The 18,712-nt window shown below is 39.7% G+C and overlaps 1 long non-coding RNA gene across 1 annotated transcript; it reads right to left on the bottom strand.

Annotated features, from left to right (window-relative positions):
- Positions 1-314: 314 nt before the first annotated feature.
- LOC129654935 (uncharacterized) lies at positions 315-14,254 on the bottom strand. Its single transcript, XR_008715665.1, has 6 exons — positions 13,841-14,254; positions 13,055-13,197; positions 12,904-12,951; positions 8,495-8,644; positions 6,392-6,892; positions 315-566 (listed from the first exon to the last, which is right to left on the bottom strand). It is a non-coding gene; the product is annotated as an uncharacterized LOC129654935 (long non-coding RNA).
- Positions 14,255-18,712: the final 4,458 nt, after the last annotated feature.

Raw genomic sequence — 18,712 nt, 5'->3', positions numbered from 1 at the left:
GGTTGTCTTTTATAATTTTCCTGATAGTGTATTGTTTTATTAAATCTAATTTATCAATTTTTCTTTTGTTGCTTTCCTAATCCAAGCTCATAAAGATATTCTCCTATGTTTTTAAAAGTTTTAATTTTATCTCTTACATTTAGATTTTGATCCATTTCCAGCTAATTTTTGTATATGGTATGAGGAAAGGGTTCAAATTTATTTTTTTGCTTGTGCATATCCAACTGTCTCAGCACAATTTGTTGAGAAGACTATTCTTTTTCTACTGGTTTTTCTTGGTACTTTTGTCAAAAATCAATTGACCATAGATGTATATCTGGGGGCACTTAATTCTATCCCATTGATCTTTACACCAGAATCACATTGTCTTGATTACTGTAGATTTGTACTAAGTTTTAAAGCTGGAAAGTGTGAATTCTCCAATCTTTTTCTTCTTTTTCAGGATTGTTTTGGCTATTCTGGGCCGTTGTAATTCCATATGAATTTTAAGGCCAGGTTGTCAATTTCTGCCCCCTCAAAATGTAGGCATTTTAGAGACAGAAAGTTGTAACGGTGGTTTCCAGGGCCTGTGGGAGGATAAATGGGGAGTTATTGTTCAATAGGTGTAGAATTCAAGTTTTATAAGATGATAAGCATACTGGAGATGAGTGTGGTAATGGTAGAATAAAATTATGAATATATTTAATACCACTGCCCTAAACATTTAAAAATGGTTTATTTTATGTTATGTGTACTTTACCACAATTTTTTTAAACTGAGGAAAAAATACAGAAAGTATCAATAGAATAGTGGTTTCCAGGGCTGGGAGTGTGGGGGTAGAAGCAGGAAATTGTTCAATGGATATAAAGTTTCAACTTTGCAAGTTGAAAAAAATCCTAGAGATCTGTTACACAACAGTGTATATACAGTTAACTCTCAGTTCAGTTCAGTTCAGTCGCTCAGTCGTGTCAGACTCTGTGTGACCCCATGAATCGCAGCACACCAGGCCTCCCTGTCCATCACAAACTCCCGGAGTTCACCCAGACTCACGTCCATTGAGTCAGTGATGCCATCCAGCCATCTCATCCTCTGTCATCCCCTTCTCCTCCTGCCCCCAATCCCTCCCAGCATCAGAGTCTTTTCCAATGAGTCAACTCTTCGCATGAGGTGGCCAAAGTACTGGAGTTTCAGCTTTAGCATCATTCCTTCCAAAGAAATCCCAGGGCTGATCTCCTTCAGAATGGACCGGTTGGATCTCCTTGCAGTCCAAGGGACTCTCAAGAGTCTTCTCCAACACCACAGTTTAAAAGCATCAATTCTTCGGTGCTCAGCCTTCTTCACAGTCCAACTCTCACATCCATACATGACCACAGGAAAAACCATAGTCTTGACTAGACGAACCTTTGTTGGCAAAGTAATGTCTCTGCTTTTGAATATGCTATCTAGGTTGGTCATAACTTTCCTTCCAAGGAGTAAGCGTCTTTTAATTTCATGGCTGCAGTCACCATCTGCAGTGATTTTGGAGCCCCCAAAGCTAAAGTCTGACACTGTTTCCACTGTTTCCCCATCTATTTCCCATGAAGTGATGGGACCAGATGCCATGATCTTCATTTTCTGAATGTTGAGCTTTAAGCCAGCTTTTACACTCTCCTCTTTCATTTTCATCAAGAGGCTCTTTAGTTCTTCACTTTCTGCCATAAGGGTGGTGTCATCTGCACATCTGAGGTTATTGATATTTCTCCTAGTAATCTTGATTCCAGCTTGTGTTTCTTCCAGTCCAGCATTTCTCATGATGTACTCTGCATATAAGTTAAATAAGCAGGGTGACAATATACAGCCTTGACGTACTCCTTTCCCTATTTGGAACCAGTCTGTTGTTCCATGTCCAGTTCTAATTGTTGCTTTCTCACCTGCATACAGATTTCTCAAGAGGCAGGTCAGGTGGTCTGGTATTCCCATCTCCAACTGGAGACTTTAAAATGGTTAAGATGGAACAAAATTAATTAGGCAATTCATTATCACTGAATCACTCTGCTATGCACCAGAAACTAACCCAGCATTGTAAATCAACTATCTTCAATAAAATATATTTTAAAAAAGATTAGACAATTCATGTTTCCAAGAAGGAGACATCTTCAAATGTTGTTATCAAAGAAACTGATGCATCCTTGCAGATTACTCCTTTGGTATTATCTCCATGTGAAAAGAATAACAGAAATAAAATTCATATGATGTGTGAAACTTAAGGCTCTGTGTAGACTCAGGCACCAGGCCCGGAGAAGGAAATGGCAACCCACTCCTGCACTCTTGCCTGGAGAATCCCTTGGACAGAGGAGCCTGGTGGGCTACAGTCCATGGGGTCACTAAGAGTTGGACATAACTGAGGTGACTTAGCATGCACGCAGGCACCAGATCTGAAGTGACCTAATCAGGAGTAGGTGTTATACGTTGTTGTTCAGTCGCTAAATCATGTCCGACTCTTTTCATCCCGAACTGTTATATGTTATCAGTGCCATATTAATGAAGAGAATGAACAAATTCAAAATGGTAAAATATCACGACTTTGTCTACATGTATCTAAATACAAAATAGCAATTTGCTTTCCTTTTTAGGTACTGGTGTATTAACAAATGTTGAATGAGCAGCCTCTTTCATCTCAACCAAGAGTTTTACATATTTTGTTCTTCTGTAGGAATGGCTTTTTAGGTAGTAAGGTTTGCATTTTTTAAAAGAGGTTTAAAATTTCACCTAGTTTGAAAGAGGAACTCCTTCAATATTTAGAAACTACATTTCAGCATTTGAATCATTTGCAGCTTTCGTTACCTCCTCAATTTAATTGCAAACACCTTCAACAGAGTGATAGCAAACTAATTAGCAATTCCTTTTCCTTAAAAAAAAAAAAATACTCCTAATCAAGGTAGATAATCATTTTTGATTAAACAACAGCCAGAGTTATCAAATGTAAATTTGCAATTGATTACAGAAAAAATATAGAATGTGCTTTTCCTCTTAATAACGGTAAAACATTATTTCTTCTCCACTCAGTTATATTTAGTTTCTAAGATTAATTTAGGCTGATCCATCTCTTTGGATGGTGTACTCACTAGGAATGTCTATATTATTTCCCAGAAGAATTATCCCTATGCAAATAAAATATCCAGATGTAAAATATGCATGTGATAAGAAATCTGGCAGTTGCCCAAATATTTTAATAATCTAGATGCTGCTAAACTACTATATTTAAGTCTTTCAAATCCTTTAGGGAATAATAAGGTCATAGAGAATATCTAGACCTAAAAGCCTCAAAGCTGACTGTCTCATCTAGAAAAGAATTCAGTCTTTCATCCATTTATTCATTCATCCAGTAAAAATGTAATAAGAACCTACCATGTTCTGAATACCAACCAAGGTCCTGGACTCAGAGAGTGGACAAGACACAGTTCCTGCCCACAGGGAAGTTCACCTGCTGATTGGGAAGACAGGCAAGCTAACAGGCAATTGCAAATAAACAGGACATGTGCTCCCAGTGGGAAATTAGCAAAGTAAGTCAGATTATTATGACATTGGTGGAGTTAGGAAGCCCAGAAAGAACTGCAGTGTTAGTTTAGCCCTGAAGGACAGTAAGAGAAGCAAAGATCAACATGTGCAGAGTTTCAGAGATGAGAAAAAGCATATCTTTGAGAAGACCTGAAGTTCAGCATGTCTGGAATACAAACGAGAAGAGAAAATGGTGAGAGAAGAGTTTGAAATGGTAAAGAAAGGACAATTTTATGAAGACCAGTATGCTCCTTCTGAAGAAATTTGTGTGCCATTGAATGCTTCCCTGGTGGCTCAGATGGTAAAGAACCCACCTGTGGAAGACCTGAGTTCCTTCCCTGGGTTGGGAAGACCCCTACAAAAGGGAACAATTACCCACTCCAGTATTCTTGCCTGGAGAATTACATGGAAGAGGAGTCCATGGAAGAGGGCTACAGTCCATTGGGTCACAAAGATTTGAACATGACTGAGCGGCTTTCACTCTCACTGAGAGCAACAAAGACCTACTATAAGATCCCTTTTAGTAAATTTCTTATTATTCACACAAATTAAACTTGTCTTTTGGGTCCCATATGTACTATACTGGGTTGCAAACTAGATCTGTCTCTGGTTCAAAAAATGCTGGTTAAAGACAGAATATGGGGACAGTTAAATGTTGCTCTCAAACGTGCACTTAATTTCAGTTTATATGAATAGAAGATACAGGAATGAAGAAAGCAGGGTAAACCCCAGACTTGAAATTGTCTTCTGAAATGTAATAGGAAAAATGACAAATAATAAGATTAACTGTTTGTATTCATCCATAACAGGGATAGAATCTGAAACAGTTTTTAAAAGAGATTCTCCTTGGACAAATGGTAAGACATTTCCCCTATGTTAAAATCAAGACAAAAAATTCAACAGGAAACCCCCATCTTAAATTACCAATGGGCAGCTACATTGCTTTGGGAAAACACAAATTCTAACCCCAGTGGCAAGATGTATTCTCAAAATAGCAAGATTGTACTCGTAGGCAACACAAGTGCACTGAGTTTTAAATCCTGATTCTGCCACTTTCTGTCACTTTCGCCTCTCATTCCTCACGTCTGGTTTTTCCCCAGTGCTGTTGTGCGAAAAACAAGCTGTCTTCACATCAGATTCTAGAAGTGGGACTTTAAAAAAAGCAGCTGATGACATAGATCCTTTGATAATACGTAGGGAGATAAGTAAACAGCTTATTATTTTAGTGGAGCAAAAAATTTGAGTATAGAGCATGTTCTTTTCCACACAAATGACAACAGTGAAAATGGGTTTCAGGATGTCATCGTGGCTACAACATCCTGAGAACGATGGACTAGGAAAGCATTCTGTCAGATACACTGTAAAAATAGCCCAGTGTCTAGATGGATGATTGATGACAGACAGATGAATATTGACTCAGTGCAATAACCATGTAATAAATGCCTACTATGCTCAGAGGGAATACAAAAGGCAATAAGAAGCCCGTGGTATGTAACCCTCAGTGGGGCGGCAACCATATCCTATTATCAATTTGGCTTTGAAAAGATTAAGTAAAGTATCTATAGAACTGTATGCTAAGGCAGAAATTTTCTGGTGCAGGAGAGGTTCAATCTATTGTGAAGGGTGTAGGATCACTTTTTGTCAGAGGGTTCAAAATGGTTTTATGGAGGAAGATGCATTTGAGATGGTTTTTGGAGGATGGGAAGAATTTTTATCAGAGGGGTACATGCATTTCAAATAAAGGAAGAGCTTGGGTTTTGGAAACAGATGAATGGGTTCATATTGAGATCTGTCACTTAATAGCTATGTGATTTAGGAATGCCTATAACTCCCTATAACAATATTTTTGTCTGTTAAAATTGGGTAATAGTTCTTACCTCATTCTGCTGTTCAACTGATGAAGCGTAAAGTGCTTAATGCAATGCCTGGATGTAGCGCCCTATACATTGCAGCTATTACTACGATTACTAAAAGCAGAAAATCTCACAAAAGGGGGAAAGTATGTAGTCTGTACTAGTTGAAGGGGAGAACACTAAAGACTGGAGTTAAATGTTCTGATCATGTTATAGGCAATTTTGGATGTCAGGCTGAGGAGTCTGAGCTTACACCAGTAAGCAAAAAAACCTTTGATTTTGCCTTCTCCTCCTCCTCCTTATTCTTCTCTTCCCCTCTCCCTTTCCTCCCTTCCCCCTTCTTTTTATTTCTTCTTCTTTCTGCCTCTTTTCCTTTCAAGATCAAAATTGACTTTTACATTAAATAAGCCATATGTGAAGTGAACAATGGGTTCAAAGTAGGAGAACGAGAGACTGGCATCAAGATGACTAGTTGGCATGCATAAAAATAACTTGGAGAAACAAATGAATTCCTGAGTGTGGTGCAGTAGGAAAGGATACGAAAGATAGGGAGTTGCTCTTGGGCCTTTGAAATACTAAGCATGGTAGGGTCATTGTGGAGACATGGAGACACAAGTTGGAGGAACAAAGGCTTAGGAAAGAAAATAGGGAGCAGACCCTGCCCCCAGCCCACTGAGTCAACAGGAGGTAGGGAAAGGAACAGGGCCCAGAGAGAATTGCAAGGGAGGCCCTGGAATCTTAAGACCGAATGCATTTTCCCACAGTATAATGTTGGTTGGAAAGAAAAGTCAGAGGTGTTGGAGGTGAGGGAGAAAGGGCAAGTGAAGGGAATCTAGACTGTGACAAGGCTGAGCTACTAATGGGTGATTTGGTGGAAAGAGATCAGGATGGGGAGGTGTGTGCCCACATCAGTGAAACAGCAGCATCAAAGCTACTGAGATTGTTCAAAGGATGTGTTAGAACTGGGAAGGGGGTCCGGTCAATGCAGTAGAATTTAGTTAACAGAGAAGTTTGCAACTCACTTGCCATAGGGTTCCAATTACTTTATTTGTATCCATGAAATTCCTTCCTCTAGAGATAGATGGTGGACATGATTAGATGGCTGATTCACAATTTCGTCTGGTCTGGGTCCCACCTTTGTTGAATCCCTTCACTGGAGTTATGATGTCATTCACCAGTCTGCTTTTAACTCTCTAGAGACTGCTTTAGGCTTTCTAAGTTGTTCCACTTCTCCTGCAAATGAGGTCAGAAATAGAAGCCACTAAACACCTCAACAACATGAGAAGATAGAAAAGGAGTGGCCCCTAGAGAAATAGGTCAGTAGATAACAGACACCAAGAGGTAATAGATATTTGCTGTAGAATCAGGTCATTTGTGAGAACCCATGTTGAACCAACAGGAAAGACACTTAGTAAATTTGCTCACAACTCCTCAGAACCTATTAGTGATGTAGAACCCTGGACATCACGGAATTCTCCAATGTATGAACCCTGAATTCTGGTGCATACTGTAGTGACAGACATCTGTAGAAAGAAAGGGATACGAAAATGACTTTCTGTATATTTTAATTAGTAGGAATGAAATAGATTTTATGTATCAAGCACTGTGTTAGATTCTGGAGATACAAAATATTTGTAAGTAAGAAATTGTCTCCATTCTATGTAGCTTCCATTCTGGTGGGCTTCCTTGCCAAATGCAGAGAGAGAGAGCAGAAACAAAATCACCACCAATATAAGCAAGTTCAGTTCAGTTGCTCAGTCGTGTCCAACTCTTTGCGACCCCATGAATCGCAGCACACCAGGCCTCCCTGCCCATCACCATCTCCCGGAGTTCACTCAAACTCACGTCCATCGAGTCAGTGATGCCATCCAGCCATCTCATCCTCTGTCGTCCCCTTTTCCTCCTGCCCCCAATCCCTCCCAGCATCAGGATCTTTTCCAATGAGTCAACTCTTCACATGAGGTGGCCAAAGTACTGGAGTTTCAGCTTGAGCATCATTCCTTCCAAAGAACACGCAGGCTGATCTTTAGAATGGACTGGTTGGATTTCCTTGCAGTCCAAGGGACTCTCAAGAGTCTTCTCCAACACCACAGTTCAAAAGCATCAATTCTTCGGCGCTCAGCCTTCTTCACAGTCCAACTCTCACATCCATACATGACCACTGGAAAAACCATAGCCTTGACTAGATGGACCTTTGTTGGCAAAGTAATGTCTCTGCTTTTCAATATGCTATCTAGGTTGGTCATAACTTTTCTTCCAAGGAGTAAGCGTCTTTTAATTTCATGGCTGCAGTCACCATCTGCAGTGATTTTGGAGCCCCCAGAAATAAAGTCTAACACTGTTTCCACTGTTTCCCCATCTATAAGCAAAATTACCTATAAAAGAAAGAAAAACATGGAACCCATGAAGAACCAGGCCCTGCATCAAATACAGATCAAGGAATACTAGGTTTACAGTGAAGCAGAACTGCTCTCTTAGAAGCAGGAATGTGTTGCATGTAAGGAAATATATCCACATGGAAAGCTGCTTTTTAAGGTGACACAAATGAGTGTTAATGTAAGGAAAATCAGGCACATCTTGTTGGAGATAGCAGCTATTTGGCATTTCAACAACTGAACAGAAGTTCTAAAGTTCCTCTTGCCTGCAAGGTAAATATTGCCTTTCTCTGCACCAGGCACGGCAGGTGTTGTTCTAGAGCCCATCCTAAAGAGCAGAGCCAGCAACACCAATGAGTTCAAGTCTTTGAGGCCAACTTTCTGATGGAGCCTTGCCCTGTTGCCCAGGTGACAGGGGAGGGAGGGAGGGAGGAAAACGAAGAAAGGATGGTAAGCTTTTTTCCCCTTGTCCTCAGAAGTCTTTTCTCCCTCCCATTATGCTTGAGGACAGGGAGTATCAGATAAGAAGAAAGCCTTTGGAAAACAAACAGCCTGTCTTTCAGTATCATACCCTCTTTGGGGGGTCAGGCTCTAAGGAATCCTGATGTCCTGACATTCTGTACTTTTGATTGTCACTGTTTGTCCTAGTCCAAAGAGATGTTGCTCCTTCACTGTATCTCTTCTGAGAATCAGGTAACATTTGTTACTTGAATCCACAGGAAAATAAGGCTTGTTATTGCAACACTTTACCTAGTGGCAAACTCAATGAGTTTGTGATTTTCAGGAGGTATCTGTAATCCTCTCAGCACAGTGATGAATGAATCTTTCAATAATGGATGTGATATGAAAGCATTCTTCTTGATACATATGCAGAAAACACAGTAGTTCTTGAAATTTTTCCTTGAAAGAAAAATATAGGTTAACCCATGATATTAGTGTTTGCAAATGTATGACAAGGATTAAAATCTCTTAAGAGTAGTGGTAAAAGGTAAACTGGTAATAAGGAGCAAAATTCACTTATAGGACTATTCAAATTAATCAAGAAGAAATTTTACAATAAGAATGTAAACTAGCCTCCCAAAGGCAGTAATAAAATTATATTCTTGTAAACATTCAAGAATAGTTAGTCATGGTATCATGAATATTCAGCAAGGACAATCCATCACCGAGAAAACAAGGATGGGATGGAGAATGCTATGACCTAGTCTTCTGATCTTCAGTTTTAGGATTGTATCAGCTTTTAAAATGGCATCTCCTTTGCTCACATTTAAAAGAAGTCAGCAGCCAAATTCTACTCAAAACCAAAGCAAAACAAAAAATTTGAAATGCTCAGATATTCTTTCAGAGGGTACATGTAGGCTGCAACCTTGTTATCACTATCCAACAAAACATAGCTCTCCCCAGAGGGTAACAGTAGTTTAGGACTTTACACTGATAAGAGGATATAACTTTTCCTGAGAAAAGCATAAACATAGAAATTACTTGTATTTAAATGGAATCACGATACAGTGCAATGAATTTGTATTATCTTGGCACTGTTTCCAAAGCTTTCGATTTTCTTCAAGATTTCTGTGTCCTGTCTTAAAACTGCGTTTTCCTATACACGTTCTCGTCCATTTCACCAAACAGCATCATTAACCAGTGCTCCTGGATATAATACAGCGGAAGACAGCAATGGCAGAGAGTGTCTGTCTGCTGTGTGTCAGTGGCAGAAGAACTGAGATTTTAAAAAATAAACTCTTTATTTTGCAAATCTAATATTTACAGAAAAGTTTCAGAGATACTACAGAGTTGTCATACCCTTCACCCGGCTTCCCTTATTGTTAACACCTTCCATTTCCACAGTGCATTTGTTAAATCTAAGAAACCAATGTTAGCACATTACTATTAGCTGAACTAATGGCACCCCACTCCAGTACTCTTGCCTGGAAAATCCCATGGATGGAGGAGCCTGGGGGGCTGCTGTCTATGGGGTTGCACAGAGTCGAACACGACTGAAGTGATTTAGCAGAGCAGAGAGACTTTGTTTGGATTACACCAGTTTTCTGTCAATGTCCTCTTTCTGATTGAGGATCCAATCCAGGGAACGACATTGCACTTAGCTTTCATGTATGCACTGTCTCTTTTCATTGTGACAGTTTCTCAGTCTTTTCTTGTTTTCTAATCTTGATGGCTTGGGGAGTTTTGGCCAGGCATTCTGTAGAGTGCCCCTTGGTTTGGCTTCATCTGACTTTTTTAAATGATTAAACTGGAGATACAGGTTTGGAAAAGAGTCCCACAGAGGTGAAGTGTTCTTCAGTGATCCTTACGACATCTCTGAAGCTGTTAATCTTCATTGCTTGGTTAGGACGATGCTTGCTGAGTTGCTCCACTGTAACATTACTATTTTCCCCTTTCCATACTCTATTCTATGAAAGCAAGTCATTAAATCTAGCCCACATTCACGGGGAGAAGGGGGTTTGTTTTGCAAATACATTCTTTATATGAAAAATTTGAATGTAATATAGCTCCTATCTTTCATTCAACTTCAATTCAATAAACTTTTAGGATACCACGAAGAGAAATGTTTCAGAGATTTATATAGCAACAATTGTAATGCCTAGAAGTAGCTGTGGGTATTACCATCTTATGGAAAGACACAAACCTTAATCCTTGCAATGATTATAGATACTAAGAGATGATTATCTTTACCTTACCTGAGTTGTTATTAAAACAATTGCTTATTTTTCTAAGCTCTTTTTAGCATCTGATGAAATCCTCAGATGAATTTTCTTCTGAGATTGAACATGCTACAATGCAAATTGTACACAAGCTCAAAATTCATCTTCATAAAATCGTACTCTGGGGTCACACAACATGCAAATGCACAAGCCAAGAATGCTATTTGTCTGCATAAATGAATTACTCTCTTTCAGTGGTCAAGTATTAATAAATTTTCTCAGAGGCATCCAACTTACTAAATAGCTTGCTACCTTACGTGTAAAGGCTTTCTGGTTTATCATTTTCATTAGGATCTCTGGCTTCAAGCCATCTTTCTAAGTGTTTTTATTTTCAATTACTGGTTGTTGTTTTTTTCCATTCTACTGCCTTTCCTTAACTTTTGAGTAATATTTGAGTTGGCACAACTTACATAGCAGGCAACAAGATGAAAATGTGTTCTGTTCAATTTAAAGGAATTATGTGACCATCTTGCAGATCTGTAATTAAGGTCTTAGATTAGTTACATTTTCTTAATTTGGTAATTTTTATCTATCTTTGTCCTCATCAAATTACGTCATTATAAAGATATAGTTATAGCAATTAGAAATGCAAATAAACAAGATAAATTTTTTTACTCAGGTTTTATTTACTCTTTTTTCCCCCAACATTTACTGATAACTTAAGACAATATGCTAGATGTTGGGGGAGGAGAAATGATGAAAGTTTACTATCTAGTAAAGAAGCTCAAATGTGTATAAAATTTATTATAAGAAAGAAAACATTACAGAGAAGAGGTACAAATAAAAATGTATCAAAAACAGAAAGCAGTGAGAAGCCATGGAAGGTTTTTAATAAGCAAACGACAAAACCAGAGGTGTATTAATGCTTTAGAAAACTTAATTCAGTAGCATTGTATTGGATGAGTTATAGTGGTAGGAATAAAGAGAAGGAGGATGGAGAGGGGAGAGGCTGGGGCAAAGAGATGAATAGGAAACTATTAATATTAAAGAGATCACATGAACTAGGGTTGGCAGTAGAAATAAAGAAAAGATGTGGATCCAAGAAATACTGCAAAAGCAAAACTAAGAAGTCATGGCTACCAACTGAATATGGGAAATGAAGGATGGGAAAGATTCAAATGAAATTTTGATTCTTCAAGAAAGGAAATGTGGGGCCAGCAATAAAAACATAGAAGGAGCATTTCCTATTTTTTATTTGTATTCCTTTGCAACATTTTTTTTCACAACGTATTCTATATGCATTGAAAGCTAGCCTACTACATTAGAAGATTTTCTTGTCTTTATGTTTCTCTTATGATTCACTCATTATAGCAGCCTCTACTTCTTTCTAGAATAAGTTGCAATATAAATAAATGAATATGCATTCATTATACTTGATTATATAATTGTGCTTCCCTCTCAGCAAATGTCTCAAGGTAGTAATGTAATGGCTTCTCATCATAACTAAAATCTAGGCTTTTTTTTTTAAGGAAATTTTTTTTGTTATTCTTTTTTATTAATTTTTTTAATTGAAGGATAATTGCTTTACAGAATTTTGTTTTTTTCTGTCAAACCTCAACATGAATCAGTCGTAGGTACACATATATCCCCTCGCTTTTGAAGCTGAAGGAATATTTTTTAGTTATATTGTGTTTATTATACATTTTATAACATTTAATGGTTTCTTAGCATTAAGAAGTAGCTTTAGGGAATTCCCTGGTGGTCCAGTGGTCAGGACTCTTCCATGGAAGGGGGAACAGGTTTGATTTCTGGTCAGGGAACTAAGATCCCACATGCCATACAGAATAGCCATAAATAAATAAACAAATAAAGATTTTTTTTTAAAGTAGCTTCTGACAGAAAGGAATTTTCTCCTTTTAATTTGGAGTCAGACTAATAAGTATCCTATTTTCTTTTAAACAAGTATTAGTGACATTTTTCAGGAACCAAGCCATGATTGATACTTATCCCTTTTAAATCAAATTGCTTCTCATTTCCGTGCTAACATGGTATGAAATTTTTAATATCAGCGATAACAACACAAGCATCACTAACACTTACTGATTCATTATGTTCAGGGCATTTTTCCAAGCGTCTTTAACTCCTCAGAGTAACCCTTTGTGGTAGGTGCTTTTAGAATCTCATTTTACAGACAAGACACAAAGAATTAAAGTAACCTATATAAGTTTACATGACAAGTAACTATAGGAACCAGAATTTGAACTCACGCAGTCTGCTCGACAGCTCTGTCCTCCACCACGTTGCCTGTGTGTAAAAGTCAAGTTAGCCCAGCCTTACACGTCTCTTAAATTTTCCTGAAGTTGGGTCTATTTTAGTAGGGAAAAGAAAAAAGCCTCTAATGGCCACTGGGATTCTCGGAAACCTTAATCATCAAGAGTCTGCAAAAACATAATTCCCTACACACCAAGACATTTGATTCAATAATTTTAAAATACTTACTTCCTGTGGATAGCTATAGGAAAGAAGAGTTCTTTATGTGTATTTAATCTGAAAGTAATAGAAAGGGAAAATAAATGAGGATGAGTTGATTTTCAAGCAATAAAGCTATTCGAGAGTTAGAAAGGTAAATCAGATGTCTGAGTTTCATTACCACAGCAAAATGGAATTCTGGGTGATGTGAGTCCATTGTTTTGGAATGAGGAATAAGAGGGTCAAAAGAGGAGGCTTTGTGGAAACATCGATCTTAGTAAAGGTTTTCCAGGATGGAATGTTGACAGCCCTCCTCATGGATACCTGGAAGGAACATAAATCATTTTCTAAATGCAAAAATATGAAAGGATGGAATTATTTCTGAAGATACTGAAGTCTGGAAGTATATTTCATCAGAAACTCATTTACCAAATGCCTTTATGGAAAATCTCTTCATAGATCACATATGCTGAAAAGATTACCTAACATATCAAAAATTTATCAAGTAAATGGGCCCTGAATCATGGGATCTTCATCTTTTATGCTGTTTTGCTTATTTTCTGCGCTTTACTGAGTTTAGACCATGAACTCAAGCAAAGTTAACACACTCATACTTGTGCACACACTCACACACACACAAACACACATGAATTATGTTTCTGAATTTTGGACAACATTAGGTAACTTAAGATGATTTTCCCAGTGGAACAAGATTAAATCTTTACTTCTAGTTTTTATTTTAATTTAAAATACCCCTTTATTAAATCGGATATGTCTGACACTTTTTCCTCCAAGGTTCCTAAAAGCTAAACAACTTTCAATGAAAATTATATTTTATTGAATATACACACAAACACAGAACAGGTTTAAAAATGGAAGTATTGCTCTATTATTTATCTGGAATCAGTCCTACTTAGAGATATCTAATTCTTTTGGCATTTTGCACATGGGTCAAAGGTCATATTACTTTGAAAGTAGGAACTTCTCCATCTAAAGCTGCCAAAGGATTTCATCCCAAGATAAATTTTATCCAAATTCCCAACGTTGCTATTTTCTGCAGTTCTCAAGAGGAGAGTGTTGAGGGATGGCAGAGTGGAGCCTTGTGTATTTTGGAAATTGCTTTAAAAGTGATGGAATCACGAATTAAATAAAACCAGTGAAGTGTCTTGCAGAGTCTTGTTCTAGGACAGTTAGTGGAGTACAAAAGCTGGTCTCTGCATCATCAAAGAACTTGCTAGAAATGAAAAATCTCAGGCTGCACCAGATCTTCTGAATCAGAAATTCTAGGAGTGGAGTCTGGTGTTTATTAACTCGTTCAGGTGATTCTGTTTAATGCAAAAGTTTTGGGGCCACCAGACTAGAATCATCTATATCAGAATCACCTGGGGTGCTTTTTTAAAAAAAAAAAAAGCCTGCAGGTTAAAGCTTTCTGCTGCTGCTGCTAAGTTACTTCAGTCGTGTCCGACTCTGTGTGACCCCATAGACGGCCTCCTACCAGGCTCCTCTGTCCCTGGGATTCTCCAGGCAAGAACATTGGAGTGGGTTGCCATTTCCTTCTCCAATGCATGAAAGTGAAAAGTAAAAGTGAAGTCACTCAGTCGTGCCCAACTCCTCACAACCCCATGGACTGCAGCTTACCAGGCTCCTCTGTCCATGGGATTTTCCAGGCAAGAGTACTGGAGTGGGTTGCCATTGCCTTCTCTGTAAAGCTTTCTAGCCCACACTAGAATCTCTAATGGTGAAACCTGGGAATCCATGAGTTCAACAAGTTTTCCAGGTGATTCTTATGCATGCTCACATCTGTGGATGATTGAACCAGTAGATAAATCACTTGACGAGTTTGTGGGTGCAATCTCAAGCAGCTTTCTCTAGAGGCACCCTCATGCACTGGGAAGAGCACTAGCTTTAGCACTGTGCAAACTTGACTTTGATTTCCAGGAACACCTTCTACTGCTTATGTGATTTTTGACCAGTTGTGCAAACTTTCTGTTTCCTCTGCCTTATCTGTAAAATGGAAATAATTATACCTAGCTTGTTCTGTTTTTGAGAGGGTTATGTAAGATGGGGTATATACTCTGCATAGTGTCTCTTACACTTTAACAGAGATTAATCTCTTTCTTTTCTATACATCCTTCTGTTAAAGATGTTCTAGCTCATTCCTGGAGAAGGCAATGGCACCCCACTCCAGTACTCTTGCCTGGAAAATCCCATGGATGGAGGAGCCTGGTAGGCTGCAGTCCATGGGGTCGCTGAGGGTCGGACACAACTGAGGGACTTCACTTTCACTTTTCACTTTCATGCATTCAGTTCAGTTCAGTCGCTCAGTCGTGTCCAACTCTTTGCGACCCCATGAATCGCAGCACGCCAGGCCTCCCTGTCTATCACCAACTCCTGGAGTTCACCCAGACTCAAATGTCCATCGAGTCAGTGATGCCATCCAGCCATCTCATCCTCTGTCGTCCCCTTCTCCTCCTGCCCCCAATCCCTCCCAGCATCAGGGTCTTTTCCAATGAGTCAGCTCTTCGCATCAGGTGGCCAAAGTACTGGAGTTTCAGCTTTAGCATCATTCCCTCCAAAGAAATCCCAGGGCTGATCTTCAGAATGGACAGGTTGGATCTCCTTGCAGTCCAAGGGACTCTCAAGAGTCTTCTCCAACACCACAGTTCAAAAGCATCAATTCTTCGGTGCTCAGCTTTCTTCACAGTCCAACTCTCACATCCATACATGACCACAGGAAAAAACCATAGCCTTGACTAGACAGACCTTTGTTGGCAAAGTAATGTCTCTGCTTTTGAATATCTATCTAGGTTGGCCATAACTTTTCTTCCAAGGAGTAAACATCTTTTAATTTCATGGCTGCAGTGATTTTGGAGCCCCCAAAAATAAAGTCTGACACTGTTTCCCCATCTATTTCCCATGAAGTGATGGGACCAGATGCCATGATCTTCGTTTTCTGAATGTTGAGCTTTAAGCCACCTTTTTCACTCTCCACTTTCACTTTCATCAAGAGACTTTTTAGTTCCTCTTCACTTTCTGTCATAAGGGTGGTGTCATCTGCATATCTGAGGTTATTGATATTTCTCCTGGCAATCTTGATTCCAGCTTGTGCTTCTTCCAGCCCAACGTTTCATGCATTGGAGAAGGAAATGGCAACCCATTCCAGTGTTCTTGCCTGGAGAATCCCAGGGACGGGGGAGCGTGGTGGGCTGCTGTCTATGGGGTCGCACAGAGTCGGACACGACTGAAGTGACTTAGCAGCAGCTCATTCCTGTCATGGTGCCTGGTAGTTTGCTCAGTAATATTTGCCAAATAGACGCAAGGCCCAGTGCAAAATTTGGGGATTAGAGTCTTAGCTCCACCACTTATTAGCTATGAGATCATGAGTGAGTTATCTGACCACTCTGTGCTTCAGTTTCAGTATCTTTAAAATGGGGATAAAAATTGCGTTTACCTTCTAGGCTTACAGTGAGGATTAACTGAGTTAATAGGTGTAAAGCACTTAAAAGCTGTGTCTGGAACACTGCAATTCTCAATTATTATTAAAAGAGAAAAATTCCTTACAAATGTACTTTAAGCTTCGAAGGGTTTTACTCTCAGAGAAATAATGCGATGTATTCAATGATTTTCCCCCAAGCATTTAGACATAATGTCGCAGGCTCTGTGTGAGGCCTTGGGGACACATACACTCTGTTCTCATGGAGCACAGAGACTGGAGGGAACGTCAGACATTAATCACATAATCATGTAAATGAGTATGTAATGACAAAAATGAGAAACGGGTGTGGGTGCATAGGGAGGAACAGCTTGTGTGGCTGGGGCTCAGGGAGCCAAGGGGAAGAAGATGGAGCAAGGTGAGCTGTGGGTGAGAGGAGCGGGGAGGCCAGATCAGGCAGGCCCATCACCCCGTGTGGTGCATTTCCAGAACAGAAAGTCTTGCAGAGATTAAGCCAGAAGGTGACCTTAACAGGTATGTATTTCAGAAGATTGTTCTGGTGAATTCATGGAGATGAGATTGGAGGAGGCCCAGAAGGGTGCAGGGAAGAGCAATTAGGAAGTTTTAACAATAGACAAGATATGATGCTGAGGTGGAGTGGAAGCAGCAGAAATGGAGATTTTTCCTTTTTTTTTGAATTATGTATTTTATTTGGCTGTGCTGGGTCTTCGTCACTACACATGGGCTTTTCTCTAGTTGCGGTGAGACAGAGCTATTCTCTAGTTCTGGTGCATGGGCTTCTCACTGTGGTGGCTTCTCTTGTTGCTGAGCATGGGCTCAGAGCACTTGTGCTCAGTAGTTGTAGCGCCTGGGCTTAGTTGCTCTGCCAAAGATTGTGTGGAATCTTCCTGGACCAGGGATCGAGCCCATACTCCCTGCACTGGCAAGCAGATTCTTAACTAATGGACCACCAAGGAAGTCTGGAAATGGAGCTGTTTAGAATTTGAGAGCTTTGTTCGAGAGGAAGTGGACAGGATTCAAAGATGATGCAAAATGGAAGGCGAGGCGGCAGGAGGAATCTCGGATGACTACTCTGTGCTGTGAAAGGACTGGATTGGAGGGAGAAGACTGTGAGTGTGGCACAGGATATATTTAGTTTGCCATCACTGAGAGCTATCCAGAGGGAGGAATTGAGTAGCTGCACATACTGTTTTGGGTCTCAGTCAGAGGTCTGGGCCACAGAAACAGATTAGGGAGTCATAGGCTTATGGGTTGGAGAAGGCAATGGCAACCCACTCCAGTACTCTTGCCTGGAAAATCCCAGGGATGGCGGAGCCTGGTGGGCTGCCGTCTATGGGGTCGCACAGAGTTGGACACGACTGAAGTGACTTAGCAGCAGCAGGCTTATGGATGGAAACTCTGCCAGGGGATGAATGAGATTACCTGGGAGTGACCATGGAGTGAGGCCTTGGGCCCAGCCCTGCAGGACTCCTGCTCTGGAGGACCAGGGGATGGAGGAAGATGAGCCTGCAAATGAGGCTGATGTGGCAGGATTGTCTGGAAATATTAATTTTTGTGTTCACTCATATTTTCCCCTTTCCTCCCATTTTAAACTGATAGCCTGGTTTATTATTCCTGGTTTCAGGGACCTTGGCAGGGCCTAAGGTAAAAGGATCCTAAAGTTAAAGCATCTTGCAGTTTTTGGTAAAGGTCTAGAAGACAAAGAGAAACCATGAGGCAAGGGGAGAGAGGCCTGAAGGGTCTTGAATTGAAGTCTTCAGCACCCAACCTTAGCAAAAGTCCCAGGACCTTTCAGAGACCTCAGATGCAGCAGAACCTGTGGTCCTGAAGACCTTGGTGGACCTGGGTGAGCATGTTTTGGAGGTAATGAGAATTGATGGCCAGTGAGCAGAAGGCCCTCTTCCGTACGCTAGGGATATAAATGCTTCCAGATCTTTGGCCAGTTCTCTGATGGGAAACTCCAAAAATAAAAAGTTTAAATTTTTCACCAGGCTGGTGGGATAGGGGGCAAAAAGTCTGAACTTGGGTTTAAAAGGAGAATAAAATGCGATTATTTCTTGAGAGTTCCCTGATGTGTCCTATTGGAATCTGAGACAAAGGGAAAAATGATGTGCCCTTTGATGATGCAAGTTTGATTTAATGTTCAAAATTCAATCAATATAACTCATTATATTTATAGAATAAACAAGAAAAATTATGCAATCATTTCAAGAGATGTAGAAAGATCATTTGGTAACATTCAACAAACATGGCAGACAGGCCCTGAACCCAGGCACAGCAGGGCTCTGAGTACTACTTTGTGAATTTTTTTCTATTTTTTTGTCTAGTTTTTTAATTGGAAGATAATTGCTGTATGATACTGTGTTGGTTTCTGCCATGCATCAA

This window comes from Bubalus kerabau, chromosome 6 (assembly GCF_029407905.1).
Source record: "Bubalus kerabau isolate K-KA32 ecotype Philippines breed swamp buffalo chromosome 6, PCC_UOA_SB_1v2, whole genome shotgun sequence".
Classification (NCBI taxonomy): Eukaryota; Metazoa; Chordata; class Mammalia; order Artiodactyla; family Bovidae; genus Bubalus; species Bubalus kerabau.
This window is presented reverse-complemented; position numbering and strand designations above follow the sequence as displayed.